We start from the raw sequence: 12313 nt of genomic DNA on the forward strand, positions 1-12313 counted from the left end.
GACACCATTTTAAGCCCCTTGGGCTTATTTTTCGGGTATTAAAACATGAAAAAGGTCCTAGGAAGATTTTATTTGGTAATTCCTTGAAAAGTTAGAGGACAGAGGCTTAGGATTCTGATGTACTGAGGATTCGTTTGGTAGAGTGAGAAGGAAGAATGATGTATGAATTGAGAAAGTGACGGACTAACGAGTTCAGAATGGAATCAAGAACTGATGATGGTACTATGAACTTGATGGATATGGAAGGAAAGTGTGCACGGCCTATATCTCTGGCGTAGCAGATTTATCTACTGCATGAGTAGATATTCTTGAAAGTGATTGAGATGGAAAATGGTGATGTCTGGTGACGATTTGAGGACAAAGAAGTTATTGGATTATTGTTGAGAGTGCGCGGGGCCTATATCCCCGGCATAGCAGATGTCTCTGCTGCATGACCAGTTGTTGTTAAGAGTGTGCGGTGCCTATATCCCCGGTGTAGCAGATTTCTCTGCTGCATGACCAGTGATTGTTGAGAGTGTGCGGGGCCTATATCATCGGCGTAGCAGGTTATTCTGCTGCATGATTTGTTGTGGTTGGTTCCTTCTCTGCCACAGAAAGTGTGCAGGGTATATATCCCTGGCGTAGTAGACTTCCTACTACATGAGTGTGCATGGCACTATATCTCTTGCGTAGCAGAAGAGCTGCTGTATGAGTGTGCAGGGCACTATATCTCTGGCGTGACAGAAAAGGCTACATCTGGGAAGATGTATCGGGTTGGCATTTATGGACCGACAGACAAGTGATATCACGAGCCAATAGGATAGGCATTCATCATATGCATCTCTTATGTGTTTGCTTGCTTTGACTACTTGGGTTTTCCTAATTGTATAAAATGCCTACTTGATTCTTGAACTACTTGTTATATATGAATACTACCCGTGTTTTACTTGCTTGCATTAATTGTGATTGTCTGGCGCTGAGGAGGTTAGGTAGGCGGTGACAATGGGATCGCACGGAGGTTAGGTTAGTGAAGGCTGTGGGATACAGCGGTGTGACTAGTTTAGTTAGTAATCCCCTAAGTTAGATTACCCTGTTATTATATTATGGTTTTAAGTTATGTTTCAATATTTTAGTATGCTTTAAGATAAATCTTGTGATGGATGTGAAGTTCTAGGAATGCCTTCGGTGTCCCGGGGCCTTACATCTTACATATTGGGCACTGTTATCATACTGAGAACCTCCGATTCTCATTCCATACTTTGTTGTTGTTTTTCAGATGCAGGTCGTAATTCACCTCGGTGAAATTGCGGACATGGTGACAAAGCGGATTATGGTTCTTTCCTTGTATATTTCTGTTTTACTTTTGTAGTAGTATTCTCTCATCTTTTGTATATTTAACATTATGGCCTTAGAGGCTTACATGAGAGATAAGTTGTATAAGCTATTTTAACTCCAAAACTCTATATTTTTCTGTTTGTAACTAGTCGGCTTAAACTCTGCAAGCTGCGGCTAGTTCCCAGTGAATATATTATATTCTTATATTTATATATGTTCTATTCCCTTGCATCTATACTTTGTGTCTTATGCGTTAGCTTCGTGTGAACGTTTTGCGCTGTTGTAATTCTATTTTTGAGCTTAATCCTTCATCAGGCTTCTAGAATATATTATTTCTTTCTATATATATTTGTATAATCCTTAGAATTGTCGTAACCCTTGATTAATCTTTGCTTTACAGCTAGAGGTAAGGCTTAGGGTAATTAGGGTGTTACATGTCACTTCATTAAAACCATGGGATTGCAACTTAATCTTGGGCTTGATATGAAACTTAGATAATGGAGTGGCTTGCTAAGGTGTCTTGCTGGTCACTGGGACTTAGCCCAAGGAGTGAAGTATGGGCGTGTGCATGGCGTGCATGGGCGTGTCACTTGAGAGACTTGGAAGGAATGAAAACTTGCTGGTCTTTAGCCTAGCATGCCACGCCCAAGATTGGTGTCGCATGCCCTTGACGAGGAGATGCTGGCGTGCACGAAGACGTGTAGAAGGAGAGGATGGCGTATGCACGCCCTTGCTTTGGAGGAGTTGGCGTGTATAGGCATTGCTGGGCATGTATGGGCATTGCTGGGCATGTACACGCCTTTGCTGTTTGAGCTTGGAATGTTGCATCGCATGGAATGGCGTCTGAAAAAGTGGCACTCTTTCGATGGAAGGCTAGGTAAGGAAGAAGTAGCGTGTAGGGGCGTTGCTAGGCGTGTAGGAGTGTTGCATGCAAGGGTTGGCATGTGGGGCATGTAGGAGTATTGCACGCCTTCAAAGGGCACCTTCCAAGGGTTTGTGGCATTTTTGGGTGTGTAACATGGCATGGCACGCCGGTTTTTCACGCTGATTTTACAAGCTCAAAGATGAGGGTCATTATTGGCATAAACGTCATGTCCACTATAGATATATGCATATCGTTTTATAGCTTTGGATGTTAACTTTTTAATCCCTCTAGAACTACCTCATTTGTACTTTTTTAGATCAAGTTATGCTCACTGGAGTAAGAAGAGGTCAGGGTTGACAATATTTGTAAATTCTCTTTGAAGGAGTTGCACTTCACTATGAGGTTACTTTCTTTTTTGGTTTTCTGCGATGTTGCTTCCTTTTGCATGTCACCTTCTTTGGTTCTCCCAGGGACTTCGTTAGTTGTCCTTCTCATCCTCTTTTGTTTTTACCTAAAATCTTTCAACAACTTCCTAAACATGTCAAAACTCAAAGCAATTCCAAGAAACATTGATTAAAACACAAAAATTTCAACTAAAATAAAAAATAACTAACTTTATTTAAAGAAATAATAAAGAAAACAAGTAAAGATGTTCATGCATTATTGAACGTAGCCTAAAATGCACAAAACAGAGGGAAGTTCAAAAGATGGTTGTAATATTCTTAAATGTAGTTACTCATAGAATAGGTAATAGAATGATATAAGAAAGATTTCAACACTCTAGAGAAACAGTAAATAGATATTTTCATGAGATATTGGTTGCTTGTTTGAAATTGTCTATTAAATATATTAAACCATTTGATTTGAGGTTTCAGAATGTTCATGAAAAAAATAAGAAATGACCAACAATATTGGCAATTTTTTAAAAATGCTATAGGAGCAATTGATGATACTCATTTTCTATATGTAGTCAGCCCAAGTGAACAATCCAAATTTATTGGAAGAAAAGGATATCCAACACAAAATATAATGGCCATATGTGATTGGGATGTGCTTTATTTTTACATTATATGGATGGAAAGGCATTGCACATGATGCATATGCATTCGACAATGCTATTACAACTCTTACTATAAATTTTTCACACTCTCCTCCAGGTTAATTTTTATCATATTCTTACAAATGAGCTATATTTACTTGGTTATCGTATGATATGTAACTAATTTTATTATTTATTAGGTAAATATTATTTGGTAGATGTCGATTATCCAACACCGAAGGAATATATTGGTCCATATAAATGTGAGCGCTATCATCTTACAGATTTTAGGCGGTCTTCTCGATTTACAAATCATAATGAAGTGTTTAATTATTATCACTCAAGTTTAAGATGCACAATAGAAAAAACTTTTAGAATGTGAAAAAATAGATTTGCATCTTACGACATATACCCAAGTTTAAGATTGAAACTCAAGTTTTGATAATATATACAACCATGATAATTGATAATTTTATTAGAAGACATTCTAAAAGAGATATTGAATTCAATTAATATGAACATACAAACATTCTTAATGTAAATGATATTTATGTTGGTGAAATTTTTAATCAAATTTTAATTGGTAGCTCTTCTAAAAAATGAACTATGTTCGAAACTCAATTAGAAATCAAATTATTAATTATATGTAATAGAAATAATGATTTTTTATGTGTTGATTTTGTATAACATAATATATTATTTTTTATGTATTTTATTAATATTTTATTCTTTAATTTAATATTTATTTATAGTAATATATTAAACTATATATTTATTCATACATTATTTTTATTTTTGATATAAAATATGAATTTTAATATGTATTTTTTATGTAATAAATAAATATTAACTTTTATTATAAATTAATTAATAAATTTTATTTAAATATCTAAAATAAAATAATAAGATAATATAAAAAATATTTAAATTTATACCTTTTTTAATAATTTTTTATATAAAATAATTTTAAACAATATAATTTAAATAATATTTATTTTTTTATAATTTATTTTAATATAAAATTTGACAAACATAATACTGTTCTACAGATTATTTTTTATCAAAATCAATTTGAGTCTCCACGGTCTTTGCTGCGACTGTTGCTGAGATACCTGGCAGCTGGCCTGGCCATGGTGTTGCGCTTGCTGTTGTTTGGTCATTGCTTGTGAGGACTCCGCTGTTGGTTCTTCTCTTCCGCGCGAGCTTGCTGTGACGCGGCGCTGAGCTTCCTGCGATGAATGCTATTTGCTATGGTCGCTGGAGACGTCGCTACATGTCTTCACAAGGATCTCCGGCGCGGGTCTCCTCCATATTCCCCATGGCTGCAGAGGCGATGTGAATGTGCTGCAACTTTGGCAACGAGAACGAGCCAGAACATCCAGTCTGAAGTGGACGCTGTGAATTGAAAGATTTGTAATTTACTAATCAAAATTAAAGTGTTATAATGTATCAATTTAACGTTTTCAAAAATACAGCGTCGAAAAAAAAAGTTGATTATTAGTGGAAAATAAAGATCAATCCTAATTCTACACCGCTTTGTTAATATAAATGGACCGTTAAATGACAATAAATCCAAAGAAAATATGAAATTGTAGAAATATATATTTAAGCCGGTATTGAAAGGGAATTCTAATGTCAGGGTATAATGTTTTGGGCTTCATTTGGGGATACAGTAAGAAAATTTTGGAGGGAAGAAAAGAAGTTAATTATGCCAATAATTAAGGATACAAGTAGTAGAAGAAAATTAATAGTTTGAATTGGTTGGTCTTTTATGGCTCAACGTTATTACTATAGACAATACATGTAAAGCATCACAGAATTTTAGGTTGAAAAAAAATCATCAATATAATATTTTTAAGAACACTGTAATAGGTAACAGCAAGTAGAAATTAAAAGTAAAAAAGAAATCAAATTAAATCAGTGATAAACTGATAATTGTCGTAGTTGCTTCAAATACTGATAATAATAATAAAAACAAAATGATTATACGTATATATTAATGATAATTGTTTATACATATATATATATCTTTATTTTTTAATTTTTTTTTTCTGCAATGCAATGTTTTTTTCACTCGACTCTTTTTTTTGTTTTCTTTTCTAAGCCAAATTTAGTAATAACTATTTTTCAGTTGGTTATTTATGTTAGGAAATTATTTAATTTTTTAATTTGTTTGTGTGTAATATATATATTAATTATAATTATAAATTATATTATTTTAAATTAAATGACTTATATAAAAGTGATCTTATTTTGCTATAAATGCTAAATTGAATAAATCATAATTACTTTTAATTTAAAATTAAATGAGAATAAAATGATTTTTTGGACTTTAGATATATTATTTTTTAGACTTTAGATAATATTTTATTTGGGTTTTAGGGTTTAATGTGTGTCATGCTCAAATATAAATAGTGACTTCAGGATTTCGTTCCTAAGGCTGCGTTTGTTTCTGTGGATAGGACACAGAGACAGACAATACATATGTAAAACGTGTTTGAATAGAAAGACGTAGACACTGGACACAATGTCCCTGGAACACTTTTTTTCATTTTTGTGTCCACTTCTAAACGAAAGACACGGGAATAGGAAAGTGGACACGGGATATTTAATGAAATTTTTTTCTTTTTTGTCCATAGTTATTTTTCATTATTCTCCTATTATTCCTTTTCGTTATCTTGTGAAAAATCTTATTCATTTTATTAGATAAGTCTATTTTAGTAATTTTACATTATATTTTAGTCTTAGTCTTGTTTATATTTATCCAAATATAATACTAGACATTATATTAGTGTATTATCCATTGTATCCAAACACAATACATAAAAAATAATTTTTAGTATCTCTGTCTCAATGTCTCTGTCTCATTGTCATGTCCTGTCCTGTCTACAAAAATAAACGCAATCTAATATGCCAAAGTTGTCTTTGTCGCTCTTTTCCCATCAAAAGAGTCACAATTCAGCCCTATTAGAAATACATAAGGCTTTGATTAAGGAAGATAAAAAGAACTATAAAATTGAGACAATTCTTTCATCAATTTCTGATTTATGTGAATAAAAGTACGTTTCCGGATTATGATATATTTTTAGTCATTCAATATAAATAATCTATAATAATAAAATAATTTATCCTAACAAGTGATATCAAAATCATTTATAATTTAATCATAAAAAATATTCGATTTTAGTTTATTGGATCGAGTATATATATATATATATATATATATATATATATATATATATATATATATATATATATATATATATATATATATATATATATATATATATATATATATATATTGCGCCTTGTTTACATTACATATGAAATTGTTGCACGTCTAATGAAATTGTTTTCATTATGTGTATATATATATACTTTTGATACTGATACCATCATGAATTCTATACATGTATATATAGACGTATTATTATGTAGACGTATTATTATGTATATATATATATGTTTATTGACATTATTATGTTATTATTTGGCTATACACATCGTTGTACACTTATGATGATACGCGGTGTTTCAATTTTTTTTTTTTTTTTTTGAGATGATGTTCATAAAATTATTTTGATAAATAAATATTCATAATTTATTTTGAAATATTGATAGGATATTATTGAATTATAATTGTCTCATTTTAATTGTGTGTATGTTATTAATTTGGTATAAAATTAATTGATTATTTGTGTGTATGTTATTAATTTGGTATAAAATTAATTGATTATTCTTTTGGGATATAAAGATTATTATATATATGTCATTTATACAAATATTAATATACTTAAAGGAAAATTTATATTTGGCCAAGTTATGTGTACAAATTAATAATATTTGAGTAATAGAAAATAATGTTCATTATTTACGCAAACAGTAATCGATCCAAAGAAAGTTTATTGTTTGGCCAAATAATGAGCATTACACACTTTTGTTTATTTTCTATTAATTATGCGATAAATAATCGGCTTAAAGGAATGTTATTATTTGGCCAATTAATAGAAAATATATGCGGTAACAAATAGATTGCGAAGTTTAAGTTTCCATGTGCGCTTTCAGTCGGTCTAAAGAAAGGTCTAATCTGTGACAGAAATTTTGACAATATTTGATTACTGCAATGAGAGTATCACTTACAATTAATTTTTCTATCCAAAGATTGAAAATTAATGTTGTTCTAGATATCTCAATATGGATTTTTTCTCATTATATAACTATTGTTTATTACATGTTTTTTGTTCTAATATATAAACTATGGCTTCAGCTACCAATGTTTCTGCACAAATTAGCAGTATCCCTATGCTAAATGGTTCAAACTTTAAGGTTTGGAAGGATACCGTGGAGATTGTCCTCGGTTGTATGGATCTGGATATAGCTCTTCGAGAGGAGAAACCCACTTCCACTCCAGAAAATCTCAATAAGGTTAAAATAGAGATGTGGGAGAGATCTAATCGAATGAGCATTATGATCATAAAGCGCTCAATTTCTGAGACGTTTCGGGGCTCACCTGCTGAGGATAAAGATGCCAAACAGTTCCTGAAAGATGTTGAAAAATTCTTTGCTAAGAATGAAAAGACGGAGGCAAGTAGCCTTTTGAGCAAACTTATCTCCATGAGGTATAAAGGCAAAGGGAATATAGGGGAGTACATCATGGAAATGTCTCATCTTGCTTCTAAATTGAAAGCACTATAGTTAGAGTTGTATAAAAATTTACTCGTACATTTCATTTTGATCTCCTTTCTTGCACACTTTGGGCAATTCAAAGTGAGTTATAACACTCTGAAGGACATTTGGTCCCTAAATGAGCTTATATCTCACTATGTGCAAGAAGAAGAGAGGTTGCATCAAGATAAGACTGAAAGTGCTCATATGATTTCATCTTCTCAGTATAAGAGAAAACGTGTTACTACTGTGGATGCACCTTCTCAGTAGAAAAAAGCTAAGAAACAGGATCAAGCTTCAACCTGTTTCTTCTGTAAGAAGGTGGGACACATGAAGAAGAATTGTATCAAATATGCCACTTAACGTGTAAAGAAGAGTATGATTCTTACTTTCACTTGTTCTGAGACAAGTTTAAGTTATGCACCTGTTAATACTTGGTGGGTAGATTCTGCTGCTACTACTCATGTAAGTGTTACTATGCAGGATTGACTGTAGAGCCGACCGCCAAGTGATGCTGAAAGATACATCTATGTGGCAGACAGCAATATAGTTGCAGTCAAAGTTATAGGAACCTTTAGATTATGTTTCATGAGTGGATTTTTGATGCGTGAGTATCTTATCTATCTTTTCCTTGTGAATTTGCACTTGAATTGCTAAGTTTAATCAAAATTTAAATATATATTAGCCACTATGGATGCTACTTTGAGTTGTGCACAATTCTATTTATTTCAGGTAGCATTTGGATGGATTTGATGGAGTTTTGTAGTAGAAAAGGGAGAAAGCGAATGATGTTGTCAATCCTGACCTCCTTGCACTCAAATAGGAATAACTTGAGTTACAGAGGTCCAATTGATATGATTTCAGCGGAATTGGCAAGCTAACTTTCAGAGCTTTCCAACGATATATAATAGTATATACTTCTTCTCCAGAAACCTCTGCCTCCTCTACGTTGAACTTGGTCCCTACCAAGTTCAGCGTGGAACTTGATAGCTCACAGGGAAGCACACACCACATCCCACGTTGAACTTGGAAAAAGCTAAGTTCAGCGTGGACTCAAAGGGAAACAAGCAAAACGCTGCTGCCTCCTCCACGCTGAACTTGGGAATTTTCAAGTTCAACGTGGATCCGAATGCCCCAAGTGGTCCCCAAGCACTCATACAAAGCTGCGCTGAAATTAATTAATTTTGATTCAACTTTTATTTTATTTACAATTAGAAAAAGATATTATTTTAGTTTTAGAAAATATATTTTATATTAATTAGGATTAGATATAAAAGGGAAAAGAATCAGCCCTTGGGGCTTCGCTCTTCTCTTCTACCTCATTCCGCAATTTACAGTTTTTTCAGAATCCTTATTTTCTCTCTGAACCATGAGCAACTAAACTTCCATTGTTAAGGTTAGGAGCTCTCTCTATTGTATGGATTGATACTATTATTTTTCTATTTTAATTCATTTACTGATTTATATTTCAAGAATTGTTTTCGTTCTTTATCTTATGAATTTGGGTGGAACGGAAGTATGACCCTTGTTCTAATTGAGTTCTTGTATAACTTGAAAAAGCTCTTTACTCGAACAACAGCTTGAAAACATATTCTCCTAAATTTCTAATTATCTGGAATTAACGGGATACGTGACATATAATCCTCTTATATTTGGGTAATTAAGATTTTTGTGGCATATAAACTAGAATTGAACTTCATCCTCTAATTGGAATTAAGTGACTAAGAAATTGGCGGTTAATGAAAGTTAGAGTAGACTAAGAAGGTCTAAGGAATTAGGGCTTAGTCATATATAGTTTGCCATGAATTGAATCTTGCATGATTAAAATATAGTAAGAAAAGTCAATCCGGAAAATAGATAACTCTGAAGCCTTAACTGTTTCTCCATATATTATTCACAACTCGTTTACTGCTTGCTTTCTAATTTATTGAATTTACTGTTTAACGCTTTTGAACACTTAAACACCATTTTTTGCTTGTCTAACTAAGTAAATTAATCAACCATTGTTGCTTAGTCCATCAATCCTCGTAGGATCGACCCTCACTCACTTGAGGTATTACTTGGTATGACCCGGTGCACTTGCCGGTTAGTTTGTGGTTATAAATTCCGTACTAAATTTTTGGCACCATTGCCAGGGATTGATTGTGATTAACAAGTACTCGTTGTTTGATTCCTTAGATTAGATCATTTTTCTTTTAATTAGTTTTATTTTAGTATTATTAATTTTATTTTTTTTATTTTTTTTCTTATTTTTCGTTTCTTTAATTTTTCTTTTCCTTCTTTCCGTTAGAAGTTTCCCATCCCCTGTCCCCGTTTTCTTTATTTTTATTTACTTCCTTTTAAAATTTTTATTTATTTATTTAAATCTCGTCAATTTTTTTATTTTATTTTATTTTTCTTTTCATTTTCATTTTTTTTCTTCGTTTTACTTTGTTTCTTTTTTTGTTATTTTTTTAACTTTTTATATTCTATTAGTTTTATTTTATTTTTATTTTTAATTTAAAAAAAATTGCATCTTATATTATTTTTTCTTAATTTCTGAAATTAAGTTTGGTGTTCTCTAGTTATTTTTATTTTCTTGTTCATTTTTTTAATAATTTTCGAAGCTTTTACTTCTTATTTATTTAGTTGTTTTATTTTATTTCTTTTACACAGGTTACCTCATTGGAAATTCTCTACACTCTGACGTAGAGATTTCCACTTTTCTTTGTCTTCTGTCTGTTTATGAGCAGGAACAGGGACAAGAAATCTCTGTTAGACTTTGATCCTGAACCTGAAAGGACTTTGAGGCAGCGTTTGCAACAAACAAGACTTTACAAGGCTGTAGAGTCCACTATGGATCATAATAATATTGCATTTAATGCCAATGTGGCAAATCCAATTGAGAATGAGCAACCTAGAAGAGTGCTTGACTCTTACACTGCTCCTAATACAGATCTTTATGGAAAAAGCATTGTGGTGCCTCCTATAACTGCAAACAATTTTGAACTGAAGCCTCAGCTTGTCACTCTTGTGCAACAAAATTGTCCGTATCATGGACTTCCTCATAAAGACCCAAATCAATTTATCTCTGATTTTCTGCAGATTTGTGATATTGTGAAGACCAATGGAGTGAATCTTGAGGTGTATAAACTCATGCTCTTCCCATTTGCTGTGAAGGATAGAGCAAAGCTATGGTTAGATTCTCAACCCAAGGAGAGTCTGGATTCTTGGGACAAGGTTGTCACTGGCTTTCTGACTAAATTTTTTCCACCTCAAAAGCTGACTAAGCTAAGGGTGGAGGTTCAAACTTTCAGACAGAAAGATGGTGAGACCCTTTATGAAGCTTGGGAGAGATTCAAGCTACTGACTAGGCAATGCCCTCCGGACATGTTCTCTAGATGGAGTCAGCTGGATATCTTTTATGAGGGCTTATGTGAAATGTCCAAGATGCGCTTGGATAATTCTGCAGGTGGTTCTTTGCACATGAAGAAGACACCAGAGGAGACTATTGAGCTTATTGAGTTGGTTGCTAACAACCAATACTTATATTCCTCCAACAGGAATCCTTTGCACTCTGAGACCTCTCAAAAGAGAGGCGTTTTGGAAGTGGAAGCTGTTGATGCTCTTCTTGCTCAGAATAAGCTTTTGTCTCAGCAAATAAATCTGATTACTCAACGGTTGAGTGGAATGCAAGTTTCAATTGTCAACACTCAGAATGCACCCCAAGAAGCCTCGTATGACATGACAGGTAATTTTATGCAAAATGAAAATTATGATTATGCTCAATTTTCTTCTGAACAGGTAAATTACATGGGGAGTGGTCCTAGAAACCCCAATAATGATCCATACTCTAAGACATACAATCTTGGATGGATGGACCAACCTCAGAGATCTCAGAATTTTAACAATAATTCTTATGGCGGTTTCCAACAGAACAATCATAATAACTGCCAATTTCAGTCTCATCAACAACAACCAACTCAGCAGACAAACTTTCAATCCCAACAAGATTCTAATTGGGAGATGATAAGGAGTTTTATGCAGGAAACCAGAGCCTCCATTAGAAACTTGGAGGTGTAAATGGGCCAACTGAGCAAGCAAATACCTGAGAGGTCTGCAAATACAATTCAAAACTTGGAGATTCAGATGGGTTAATTAGCCATAAAAGTTAATAAAATTGATAAGAGGACCATTAATAGCCTTCTTGGTAACACAATTCCAAATCCAAGAGAGGAATGTAAGGCTATCACCTTGATAAGTGGACAAGTCGCAAGTACGGAAGCACAAGTTAATGAGGAGCCAGTTGAAAAGGAAGCTCCAAAGGAGAAGAAGGAAGAAGTAGAGCACGTCCCTCCAAAGCGTGCAGACAACCCATTCCTAGACTCTCTTGACACTTATCCTACATTGCGAAAGGCTCCTGAGTACAAGCCTAAAATGCCATATCCTCA

General features: G+C 33.1%; 1 non-coding gene across 1 annotated transcript; it reads right to left on the minus strand.

The window, feature by feature from the left end:
- Nucleotides 1-11151: 11151 nt before the first annotated feature.
- On the minus strand, nt 11152-11257 carry LOC112732057 (small nucleolar RNA R71). Its single transcript, XR_003167798.1, has one exon. It is a non-coding gene; the product is annotated as a small nucleolar RNA R71 (small nucleolar RNA).
- Between the last annotated feature and the right edge of the window lie 1056 nt (nt 11258-12313).

Source organism: Arachis hypogaea, chromosome 12, assembly GCF_003086295.3.
Source record: "Arachis hypogaea cultivar Tifrunner chromosome 12, arahy.Tifrunner.gnm2.J5K5, whole genome shotgun sequence".
In the NCBI taxonomy this organism is placed as follows: domain Eukaryota; kingdom Viridiplantae; phylum Streptophyta; class Magnoliopsida; order Fabales; family Fabaceae; genus Arachis; species Arachis hypogaea.